Genomic DNA, 11,494 nt, shown 5'->3' with positions numbered 1-11,494 from the left:
GCCCCATACCTGCGTGACGAGCACCGCAGGGCGGCAGAGCCATCGCACTTGGCCGGGTGGCAGAGGAGGACCCGACTATTCACAGATAGCGGCCCAACGACTCCCAGAGCCGGTCGTGCGGCGCGCGAGGTCTGCTCTCTTCACAAGAGGCTTTATTAGGGAGTGCTAAGGCAAGGTTCTGTGCCCTCCACCCTCATCGCAACACCCATGGGAGCCTCCGGTCGTCAATAGACCGCCGCACCGGCCTCTGACTGACTCTCAGAATGGACGGAAAGAGCCGGGTAAGCCTTTCAAAAGATTCGACCACGTGCCGAAAACTTTAGACTTCCGTGAGCTCTCCGGCTTGCACCGAGACCCGAAGTCGACGTGCTAAGCACCACGGGACCCCTTTCGCCTGCAGGTCCCGAGCCGCCTTTATTTGCTGTTACGAGCATCGTGTGCCCCATACCTGCGTGACGAGCACCGCAGGGCGGCAGAGCCATCGCACTTGGCCGGGTGGCAGAGGAGGACCAGACTATTCACAGATAGCGGCCCAACGACTCCCAGAGCCGGTCGTGCGGCGCGCGAGGTCTGCTCTCATCACAAGAGGCTTTAGGGAGTGCTCAGGCAAGGGTCAGCCCGCAGCCTTCCTGGCAACACCCAGGGGAACCAGGCCACTCGCGTCTCTCGCCTTCATTTTCGACACGAGCGCCTGCGGAGGGCCACCACCCCCTCCGATTGTCAAGAGACCTCCGCACCGGCCTCTGACTTACTCTCAGAATGGACGGAAAGAGCCGGGTAAGCCTTTGAAAAGATTCGACCACGTGCCGAAAACTTTAGACTTCCGTGAGCTCTCCGGCTTGCACCGAGACCCGAAGTCGACGTGCTTAGCACCACGGGACCCCTTTCGCCTGCAGGTCCCGAGCCGCCTTTTATTTTTGTTACGAGTATCGTGTTCCCCAAACCTGGGTGACGAGCACCGCAGGGCGGCAGAGCCATCGCGCTTGTCCGGGTGGCAGAGGAGGACCAGACTATTCACAAATAGCGGCCCAACGACTCCCAGAGCCGGTCGTGCGGCAGGCGAGGTCTGCTCTCATCACAAGAGGCTTTAGGGAGTGCTCAGGCAACGGTCAGCCCGCAGCCTTCTTGGCAACACCCAAGGGAACCAGGCCACTCGCGTCTCTCGCCTTCATTTTGGACACGAGCGCCTGTGGAGGGACGGCCGGAGTCAACGTGGGGTTTGCCCGCCCTCCAATAGTGTCAAAAGACCGCCGCACAAGTCTCTGACTGACTCTTAGAACAGACAGAAAGAGTTTGTCAAATCTGTCAAAAAATTGACAAAGTGTCAAAAATTCGACTTCCAAGAGCTCTCCGGCATGCACTCATACCTGTCATTAAAGTGCTATGCCCGTGGAACCGTTTTTCGGATGCCTTTCAGAACGGTCCCGCGCCGCCATTTTGTTCTAAAAATCGTGTTCCCATATATCTCCGGGTACCCCGCCAACCTCACTGCGGAAAAACTACAAGTGGCACTGAATGGGTCTGAATTCCAAATTTGACTGCATCGGTCTGGAACTCGGTCCGGTCAAAACCGTTTGGATTTTTCTCGGTCCGGACTTCCGCGACAGACAAAGTTAAAGTTTTCGGGCTGCAGGCACAAAACGACAGCTGGCCATTTGCCGGGCTCAATTCACCCAATTCCTCCGGCACTTCGGAGCACATGTTCGGTGTAAGTTTGCGAATCTTTCCCGATGCTGCAGCATTTTCCTCCGCTGACACTTAGAATATTTTTCACACTTTGCTGAAAATTTTTCTAAGTGTTTTTTTCCAAGTTTTCCTGGTTACTGATTTCTTCTTTTTAAACATTTTTCTAAGTTTTTCTGGTTACTGATTTCTTCTTTTTAAACATTTTTCGCAGTTTGTCTGGTTACTGATTTCTTCTTTTTAAACATTTTTCGCCGTTTTTCTGGTTACTGATTTCTTCTTTTTAAACATTTTTCGCCGTTTTTCTGGTTACTGATTTCTTCTTTTTAAACATTTTTCTAAGTTTTTCTGGTTACTCATTTCTTCTTTTTAAACATTTTTCTAAGTTTTTCTGGTTACTGATTTCTTCTTTTTAAACGTTTTTCTGGTTACTCATTTCTTCTTTTTAAACATTTTTCTAAGTTTTTCTGGTTACTCACTTCTTCTTTTTAAACATTTTTCGCCGTTTTTCTGGTTACTGATTTCTTCTTTTTAAACATTTTTCTAAGTTTTTCTGGTTACTCATTTCTTCTTTTTAAACATTTTTCTAAGTTTTTCTGGTTACTCATTTCTTCTTTTTAAACATTTTTCTAAGTTTTTCTGGTTACTGATTTCTTCTTTTTAAACATTTTTCTAAGTTTTTCTGGTTACTGATTTCTTCTTTTTAAACATTTTTCTAAGTTTTCCTGGTTACTCATTTCTTCTTTTTAAACATTTTTCTAAGTTTTCCTGGTTACTCATTTCTTCTTTTTAAACATTTTTCTAAGTTTTCCTGGTTACTGATTTCTTCTTTTTAAACATTTTTCGCAGTTTTTCTGGTTACTGATTTCTTCTTTTTAAACATTTTTTCGCAGTTTGTCTGGTTACTGATTTCTTCTTTTTAAACATTTTTCGCCGTTTTTCTGGTTACTGATTTCTTCTTTTTAAACATTTTTCGCCGTTTTTCTGGTTACTGATTTCTTCTTTTTAAGCATTTTTCTAAGTTTTTCTGGTTACTCATTTCTTCTTTTTAAACATTTTTCTAAGTTTTTCTGGTTACTGATTTCTTCTTTTTAAACATTTTTCTAAGTTTTTCTGGTTACTCATTTCTTCTTTTTAAACATTTTTCTAAGTTTTTCTGGTTACTCACTTCTTCTTTTTAAACATTTTTCTAAGTTTTTCTGGTTACTGATTTCTTCTTTTTAAACATTTTTCGCCGTTTTTCTGGTTACTGATTTCTTCTTTTTAAACATTTTTCTAAGTTTTTCTGGTTACTCATTTCTTCTTTTTAAACATTTTTCTAAGTTTTTCTGGTTACTGATTTCTTCTTTTTAAACATTTTTCTAAGTTTTCCTGGTTACTGATTTCTTCTTTTTAAACATTTTTCGCAGTTTTTCTGGTTACTGATTTCTTCTTTTTAAACATTTTTCTAAGTTTTCCTGGTTACTGATTTCTTCTTTTTAAACATTTTTCGCAGTTTTTCTGGTTACTGATTTCTTCTTTTTAAACATTTTTCTAAGTTTTTCTGGTTACTGATTTCTTCTTTTTAAACATTTTTCTAAGTTTTTCTGGTTACTCACTTCTTCTTTTTAAACATTTTTCTAAGTTTTCCTGGTTACTGATTTCTTCTTTTTAAACATTTTTCGCAGTTTGTCTGGTTACTGATTTCTTCTTTTTAAACATTTTTCGCAGTTTTTCTGGTTACTGATTTCTTCTTTTTAAACATTTTTCTAAGTTTTTCTGGTTACTCACTTCTTCTTTTATAACATTTTTCTAAGTTTTCCTGGTTACTGATTTCTTCTTTTTAAACATTTTTCTAAGTTTTCCTGGTTACTGATTTCTTCTTTTTAAACATTTTTCTAAGTTTTCCTGGTTACTGATTTCTTCTTTTTAAACATTTTTCTAAGTTTTTCTGGTTACTCATTTCTTCTTTTTAAACATTTTTCGCAGTTTTTCTGGTTACTGATTTCTTCTTTTTAAACATTTTCCTAAGTTTTCCTGGTTACTGATTTCTTCTTTTTAAACATTTTTCTAAGTTTTCCTGGTTACTCATTTCTTCTTTTTGATCATTTTTCTAAGTTTTCCTGGTTACTGATTTCTTCGTTTTGAACATTTTTCTAAGTTTTCCTGGTTACTCACTTCTTCTTTTCAAACATTTTTCTTCGTTTTTCTGTTTACTCATTTAGCACTTTCAGGCACTTTCCCATCATTTCCTCGTTCCCGATTTCACCCTTTAAAACGCTTTCGGGCATTTCCCTAAGTTTTGCGGTTCACTCGTTTGGGACTCACTGACACCTTCTCTAGCTTCCCTGCTCACTTTTTTCGTACTGTTGAGAAAATTCGAACCCTTTCCTTAACTATGCCGGTTACTGACTTCACCGCTTCAGACCCTTGTCCCCGTAATGAAAGATACCATTTCCCACCGTGGGAAATGCACGAAAATCGGACTGAACACGGGGGAGGCTCCCCCCTCGAAGGCGAGACCGTCGGCAGAACCGCCGGGTCAAACCCGGCCGAGCTACCCGGCTTACAAGTCTCAAAGTCGGTATGAGCAGTCACGTCCACCCCCATTCCCTTTTGGACCACTTCCCACGGTTCCAAATGCATGAAAATCGGCCTGTACACGGGGGAGGCACCCGCCTCGAAGACGAGACCGTCGGCAGAACCGCCGGGTCAAACCCGGCTGAGCTACCCGGCTCGGAAGCGCCAAAGTCGGGTTGAGCAGTCACATTCACTCCCATCGACGTTTGGACCACTTCCCACGGTTCGAAATGCACGGAAATCGGCCTGTACACGGGGGAGGCACCCGCCTCGAAGAGGAGACTGTCGGCAGAACCGCCGGGTCAAACCCGGCTGTGCTAACCGGCTCGGAAGCGCCAAAGTCGGGTTGAGCAGTCACATTCACTCCCATCCCCTTTTGGGCAACTTCCCACGGTTGGAAATGCATGGAAATCGGACTGAACACGGGGGAGGCTCCCCCCTCGAAGGCGAGACCGTCGGCAGAACCGCAGGATCAAACCCGGCTGAGCTACCCGGCTTACAAGTCTCAAAGTCGGTATGAGCAGACACGTCCACCCCCATTCCCTTTTGGACCACTTCCCACGGTTCGAAATGCATGAAAATCGGCCTGTATACGGGGGAGGCACCCGCCTCGAAGACGAGACCGTCGGCAGACCCGCCGGGTCAAACCCGGCTGAGCTACCCGGCTCGGAAGCGCCAAAGTCGGGTTGAGCAGTCACATTCACTCCCATCCCCTTTTGGACCACTTCCCACGGTTCGAAATGCACGAAAATCGGCCTGTACACGGGGGAGGCACCCGCCTCGAAGACGAGACCGTCGGCAGAACCGCCGGAACAAACCCGGCTGAGCTACCCGGCTTACAAGTCTCAAAGTCGGTATGAGCAGACACGTCCACCCCCATTCCCTTTTGGACCACTTCCCACGGTTCGAAATGCATGAAAATCGGCCTGTATACGGGGGAGGCACCCGCCTCGAAGACGAGACCGTCGGCAGACCCGCCGGGTCAAACCCGGCTGAGCTACCCGGCTCGGAAGCGCCAAAGTCGGGTTGAGCAGTCACATTCACTCCCATCCCCTTTTGAACCTCTTCCCACCGTTGGAAATGCACGAAAATCGGCCTGTACACGGGGGAGGCTCCCCCCTCGAAGGCGAGACCGTCGGCAGAACCGCCGGGTCAAACCCGGCTGAGCTACCCGGCTTACAAGTCTCGAAGTCGGGTTGAGCAGTCACATTCACTCCCATCGACTTTTGGGCAACTTCCCACCGTTGCAAATGCATGAAAATCGGCCTGTACACGGGGGAGGCACCCGCCTCGAAGTCGAGACCGTCGGCAGAACCGCCGGGTCCAACCCGGCTGAGCTACCCGGCTTACAAGTCTCAAAGCCGGGTTGGGCAGTCACGTTCACCCCCATTCCCTTTTGGATCACTTCCCACGGTTCGAAATGCACGAAAACCGGCCTGTACACGGGGGAGGGTCCGCCCTCGAAGGCGAGACCGTCGGCAGAACCGCCGGGTCAAACCTGGCTGAGCTACCCGGCTTACAAGTCTCAAAGTCGGGTTGAGCAGTCACGTTCACTCCCATCGACTTTTAGACCACTTCCCACGGTTCGAAATGCACGAAAATCGGCCTGTACACGGGGGAGGCACCCGCCTCGAAGACGAGACCGTCGGCAGAACCGCCGGGTCAAACCCGGCCGAGCTACCCGGGTTAGAAGCCTCAGAGTCGGGTTGAGCAGTCACGTTCACTCCCATCGACTTTTAGACCACTTCCCACGGTTGGAAATGCACGAAAATCGGCCTGTACACGGGGGTGGCATCCGCCTCGAAGACGAGACCGTCGGCAGAACCGCCGGGTCAAACCCGGCTGAGCTACCCGGCTTACAAGTCTCAAAGTCGGGTTGAGCAGTCACATTCACTCCCATCGACTTTTGGGCAACTTCCCACGGTTCGAAATGCACAAGATTCGGCCTGAACACGGGGGACGCTCCCCCCTCGAAGGCGAGACCGTCGGCAGACCCGCCGGGTCAAACCCGGCTGAGCTACCCGGCTCGGAAGCGCCAAAGTCGGTATGAGCAGTCACGTTCACTCCCATCCCCTTTTGGACCGCTTCCCACGGTACGAAATGCATGAAAATCGGCCTGTACACGGGGGAGGCACCCGCCTCGAAGACGAGACCGTCGGCAGAACCGCCGGGTCAAACCCGGCTGAGCTACCCGGCTTACAAGTCTCAAAGTCGGGTTGAGCAGTCACATTCACTCCCATCGACTTTTGGGCAACTTCCCACGGTTCGAAATGCACAAAATTCGGCCTGAACACGGGGGACGCTCCCCCCTCGAAGGCGAGACCGTCGGCAGAACCGCCGGGTCAAACCCGGCTGAGCTACCCGGCTTAAAAGTCTCAAAGTCGGTATGAGCAGTCACATTCACCCCCATTCCCTTTTGGACCACTTCCCACGGTTGGAAATGCATGAAAATCGGCCTGGACACGGGGGAGGCTCCCCCCTCGATGACGAGACCGTCGGCAGAACCGCCGGAACAAACCCGGCTGAGCTACCCGGCTTACAAGTCTCAAAGTCGGTATGAGCAGACACGTCCACCCCCATTCCCTTTTGGACCACTTCCCACCGTTGGAAATGCACGAAAATCGGCCTGTACACGGGGGAGGCACCGGCCTCGAAGACGAGACCGTCGGCAGAACCGCCGGATCAAACCCGGCCGAGCTACCCGGGTTAGAAGCCTCAGAGTCGGGTTGAGCAGTCACATTCACTCCCATCCCCTTTTGAACCTCTTCCCACCGTTGGAAATGCACGAAAATCGGCCTGTACACGGGGGAGGCTCCCCCCTCGAAGGCGAGACCGTCGGCAGAACCGCCGGGTCAAACCCGGCTGAGCTACCCGGCTTAAAAGTCTCAAAGTCGGGTTGAGCAGTCACATTCACTCCCATCGACTTTTGGGCAACTTCCCACCGTTGCAAATGCATGAAAATCGGCCTGTACACGGGGGAGGCTCCGCCCTCGAAGGCGAGACCGTCGGCAGAACCGCCGGGTCAAACCCGGCCGGGCTACCCGGGTTAGAAGCCTCAGAGTCGGGTTGAGCAGTCGCATTCACCCCCATCCCCTTTTGAACCTCTTCCCACCGTTGGAAATGCACGAAAATCGGCCTGTACACGGGGGAGGCACCGGCCTCGAAGACGAGACCGTCGGCAGAACCGCCGGATCAAACCCGGCCGAGCTACCCGGGTTAGAAGCCTCAGAGTCGGGTTGAGCAGTCACATTCACTCCCATCCCCTTTTGAACCTCTTCCCACCGTTGGAAATGCACGGAAATCGGCCTGTACACGGGGGAGGCTCCCCCCTCGAAGGCGAGACCGTCGGCAGAACCGCCGGGTCAAACCCGGCTGAGCTACCCGGCTTACAAGTCTCAAAGTCGGTATGAGCAGACACGTCCACCCCCATTCCCTTTTGGACCACTTCCCACCGTTGGAAATGCACGAAAATCGGCCTGTACACGGGGGAGGCACCGGCCTCGAAGACGAGACCGTCGGCAGAACCGCCGGATCAAACCCGGCCGAGCTACCCGGGTTAGAAGCCTCAGAGTCGGGTTGAGCAGTCACATTCACTCCCATCCCCTTTTGAACCTCTTCCCACCGTTGGAAATGCACGAAAATCGGCCTGTACACGGGGGAGGCTCCCCCCTCGAAGGCGAGACCGTCGGCAGAACCGCCGGGTCAAACCCGGCTGAGCTACCCGGCTTAAAAGTCTCAAAGTCGGGTTGAGCAGTCACATTCACTCCCATCGACTTTTGGGCAACTTCCCACCGTTGCAAATGCATGAAAATCGGCCTGTACACGGGGGAGGCTCCGCCCTCGAAGGCGAGACCGACGGCAGAACCGCCGGGTCAAACCCGGCCGGGCTACCCGGCTCGGAAGCGCCAAAGTCGGGTTGAGCAGTCACATTCACCCCCATCCCCTTTTGGGCCACTTCCCACGGTTCGAAATGCATGAAAATCGGCCTGTACACGGGGGACGCTCCCCCCTCGAAGGCGAGGCAGTCGGCAGAACCGCCGGGTCAAACCCGGCTGAGCTACCCGGGTTAGATGCCTCAAAGTCGGGTTGAGCAGTCACATTCACCCCCATCCCCTTTCGGCCCCCTTCCCACGGTTGGAAATGCATGAAAATCGGCCTGTACACGGTGGGCGCTCCCCCCTCGAAGGTGAGACCTTCGGCAGAACCGCCGGGTCAAATCCTGCCGAGCTACCCGCGTTAGAGGTCTCAATGTCGGCTTCAGCAGTCACATTCAATCCCATTCCCGTTTGGACCTCTTCCCGCCGATGGAAATGCACAAAATTCGGCCTGAACACGCGGGGCGCTCCCCCCTCGAAGGCGAGACCGTCGCCAGAACCGCCGGGTCAAATCCGGCTGAGCTACCCGCGTTACAGGTCTCAAAGTCGGGTTGAGCAGTCACGTTCACCCCCATCCCCTTTCGGACCCCTTCCCACGGTTGGAAATGCATGAAAATCGGCCTGTACACGGTGGGCGCTCCCCCCTCGAAGGTGAGACCTTCGGCAGAACCGCCGGGTCAAATCCGGCCGAGCTACCCGCGTTAGAGGTCTCAATGTCGGCTTCAGCAGTCACATTCAATCCCATTCCCGTTTGGACCTCTTCCCGCCGATGGAAATGCACAAAATTCGGCCTGAACACGCGGGACGCTCCCCCCTCGAAGGTGAGACCTTCGGCAGAACCGCCGGGTCAAATCCGGCCGAGCTACCCGCGTTAGAGGTCTCAATGTCGGCTTCAGCAGTCACATTCAATCCCATTCCCGTTTGGACCTCTTCCCGCCGATGGAAATGCACAAAATTCGGCCTGAACACGCGGGACGCTCCCCCCTCGAAGGCGAGACCGTCGCCAGAACCGCCGGGTCAAATCCGGCTGAGCTACCCGCGTTACAGGTCTCAAAGTCGGGTTGAGCAGTCACGTTCACCCCCATCCCCTTTCGGACCCCTTCCCACGGTTGGAAATGCATGAAAATCGGCCTGTACACGGTGGGCGCTCCCCCCTCGAAGGTGAGACCTTCGGCAGAACCGCCGGGTCAAATCCGGCCGAGCTACCCGCGTTAGAGGTCTCAATGTCGGCTTCAGCAGTCACATTCAATCCCATTCCCGTTTGGACCTCTTCCCGCCGATGGAAATGCACAAAATTCGGCCTGAACACGCGGGACGCTCCCCCCTCGAAGGTGAGACCTTCGGCAGAACCGCCGGGTCAAATCCGGCCGAGCTACCCGCGTTAGAGGTCTCAATGTCGGCTTCAGCAGTCACATTCAATCCCATTCCCGTTTGGACCTCTTCCCGCCGATGGAAATGCACAAAATTCGGCCTGAACACGCGGGACGCTCCCCCCTCGAAGGCGAGACCGTCGCCAGAACCGCCGGGTCAAATCCGGCTGAGCTACCCGCGTTAGAGGTCTCAAAGTCGGGTTGAGCAGTCACGTTCACCCCCATCCCCTTTCGGACCCCTTCCCACGGTTGGAAATGCATGAAAATCGGCCTGTACACGGTGGGCGCTCCCCCCTCGAAGCTGAGACCTTCGGCAGAACCGCCGGGTCAAATCCGGCCGAGCTACCCGCGTTAGAGGTCTCAATGTCGGCTTCAGCAGTCACATTCAATCCCATTCCCGTTTGGACCTCTTCCCGCCGATGGAAATGCACAAAACTCGGCCTGAACACGCGGGACGCTCCCCCCTCGAAGGTGAGACCTTCGGCAGACCCGCCGGGTCAAATCCGGCCGAGCTACCCGCGTTAGAGGTCTCAATGTCGGCTTCAGCAGTCACATTCAATCCCATTCCCGTTTGGACCTCTTCCCGCCGATGGAAATGCACAAAATTCGGCCTGAACACGCGGGACGCTCCCCCCTCGAAGGCGAGACCGTCGCCAGAACCGCCGGGTCAAATCCGGCCGAGCTACCCGCGTTAGAGGTCTCAATGTCGGCTTCAGCAGTCACATTCAATCCCATTCCCTTTTGGAACACTTCCCGCCGTTAACAATGCACGATATTCGGCCTGAACACGCGGGACGCTCCCCCCTCGAAGGTGAGACCTTCGGCAGAACCGCCGGGTCAAATCCGGCCGAGCTACCCGCGTTAGAGGTCTCAATGTCGGCTTCAGCAGTCACATTCAATCCCATTCCCGTTTGGACCTCTTCCCGCCGATGGAAATGCACAAAATTCGGCCTGAACACGCGGGACGCTCCCCCCTCGAAGGCGAGACCGTCGCCAGAACCGCCGGGTCAAATCCGGCCGAGCTACCCGCGTTAGAGGTCTCAATGTCGGCTTCAGCAGTCACATTCAATCCCATTCACGTTTGGAACACTTCCCGCCGTTAACAATGCACGATATTCGGCCTGAACACGCGGGACGCTCCCCCCTCGAAGGTGAGACCTTCGGCAGAACCGCCGGGTCAAATCCTGCCGAGCTACCCGCGTTAGAGGTCTCAATGTCGGCTTCAGCAGTCACATTCAATCCCATTCCCGTTTGGACCTCTTCCCGCCGATGGAAATGCACAAAATTCGGCCTGAACACGCGGGGCGCTCCCCCCTCGAAGGCGAGACCGTCGCCAGAACCGCCGGGTCAAATCCGGCTGAGCTACCCGCGTTACAGGTCTCAAAGTCGGCTTCAGCAGTCACATTCAATCCCATTCCCTTTTGGAACACTTCCCGCCGTTAACAATGCACGATATTCGGACTGAACACGGGGGCCGGTCCGCCCTCGAAGTCAACACCGTCCGCAGAACCGCCGGGGCAAATCCGGCTGAGCTACCCCGCCCCCGAACACTCAAAGTCCCTCTGAAGCCTTGCATTCGCCTCCTTGGAAAATTGACGTCAAACATTACCAAAATCGGGGGCACGAGCACTAAAGCTAAGTCTCACCCTTTCCCTATCCCTAACCAGGAACCGAACGCCCACCCTCAGCCTCACACCAACGCCGGTGCCACTCCAGACAGACACACCCTTCAAAACCACACCCATCCGGCCATGCAACTCAAAAAGGGTCCAAATTCAGAAACACCCCCTTCAAAAGGCACTCCATCCTCGGCCACACCACCGGGACATGCTCCCCTCGGCGATAATTAAGCCCCCACCACTATTTGAAGCCAACCGCAGCCGCAACTCGAACGGAGAAATCAGTAACCAATTCAAAAATGCGCTTGGTTACTGATTTCTACTGAGCCGAAAAAATTCTAAGTGTCGGTGGTTACTGATTTATACCAACCCGAAAAAATTCTAAGTG

Source organism: Chiloscyllium punctatum, unplaced genomic scaffold, assembly GCF_047496795.1.
Source record: "Chiloscyllium punctatum isolate Juve2018m unplaced genomic scaffold, sChiPun1.3 scaffold_1761, whole genome shotgun sequence".
NCBI lineage: Eukaryota > Metazoa > Chordata > Chondrichthyes > Orectolobiformes > Hemiscylliidae > Chiloscyllium > Chiloscyllium punctatum.
This window is presented reverse-complemented; position numbering follows the sequence as displayed.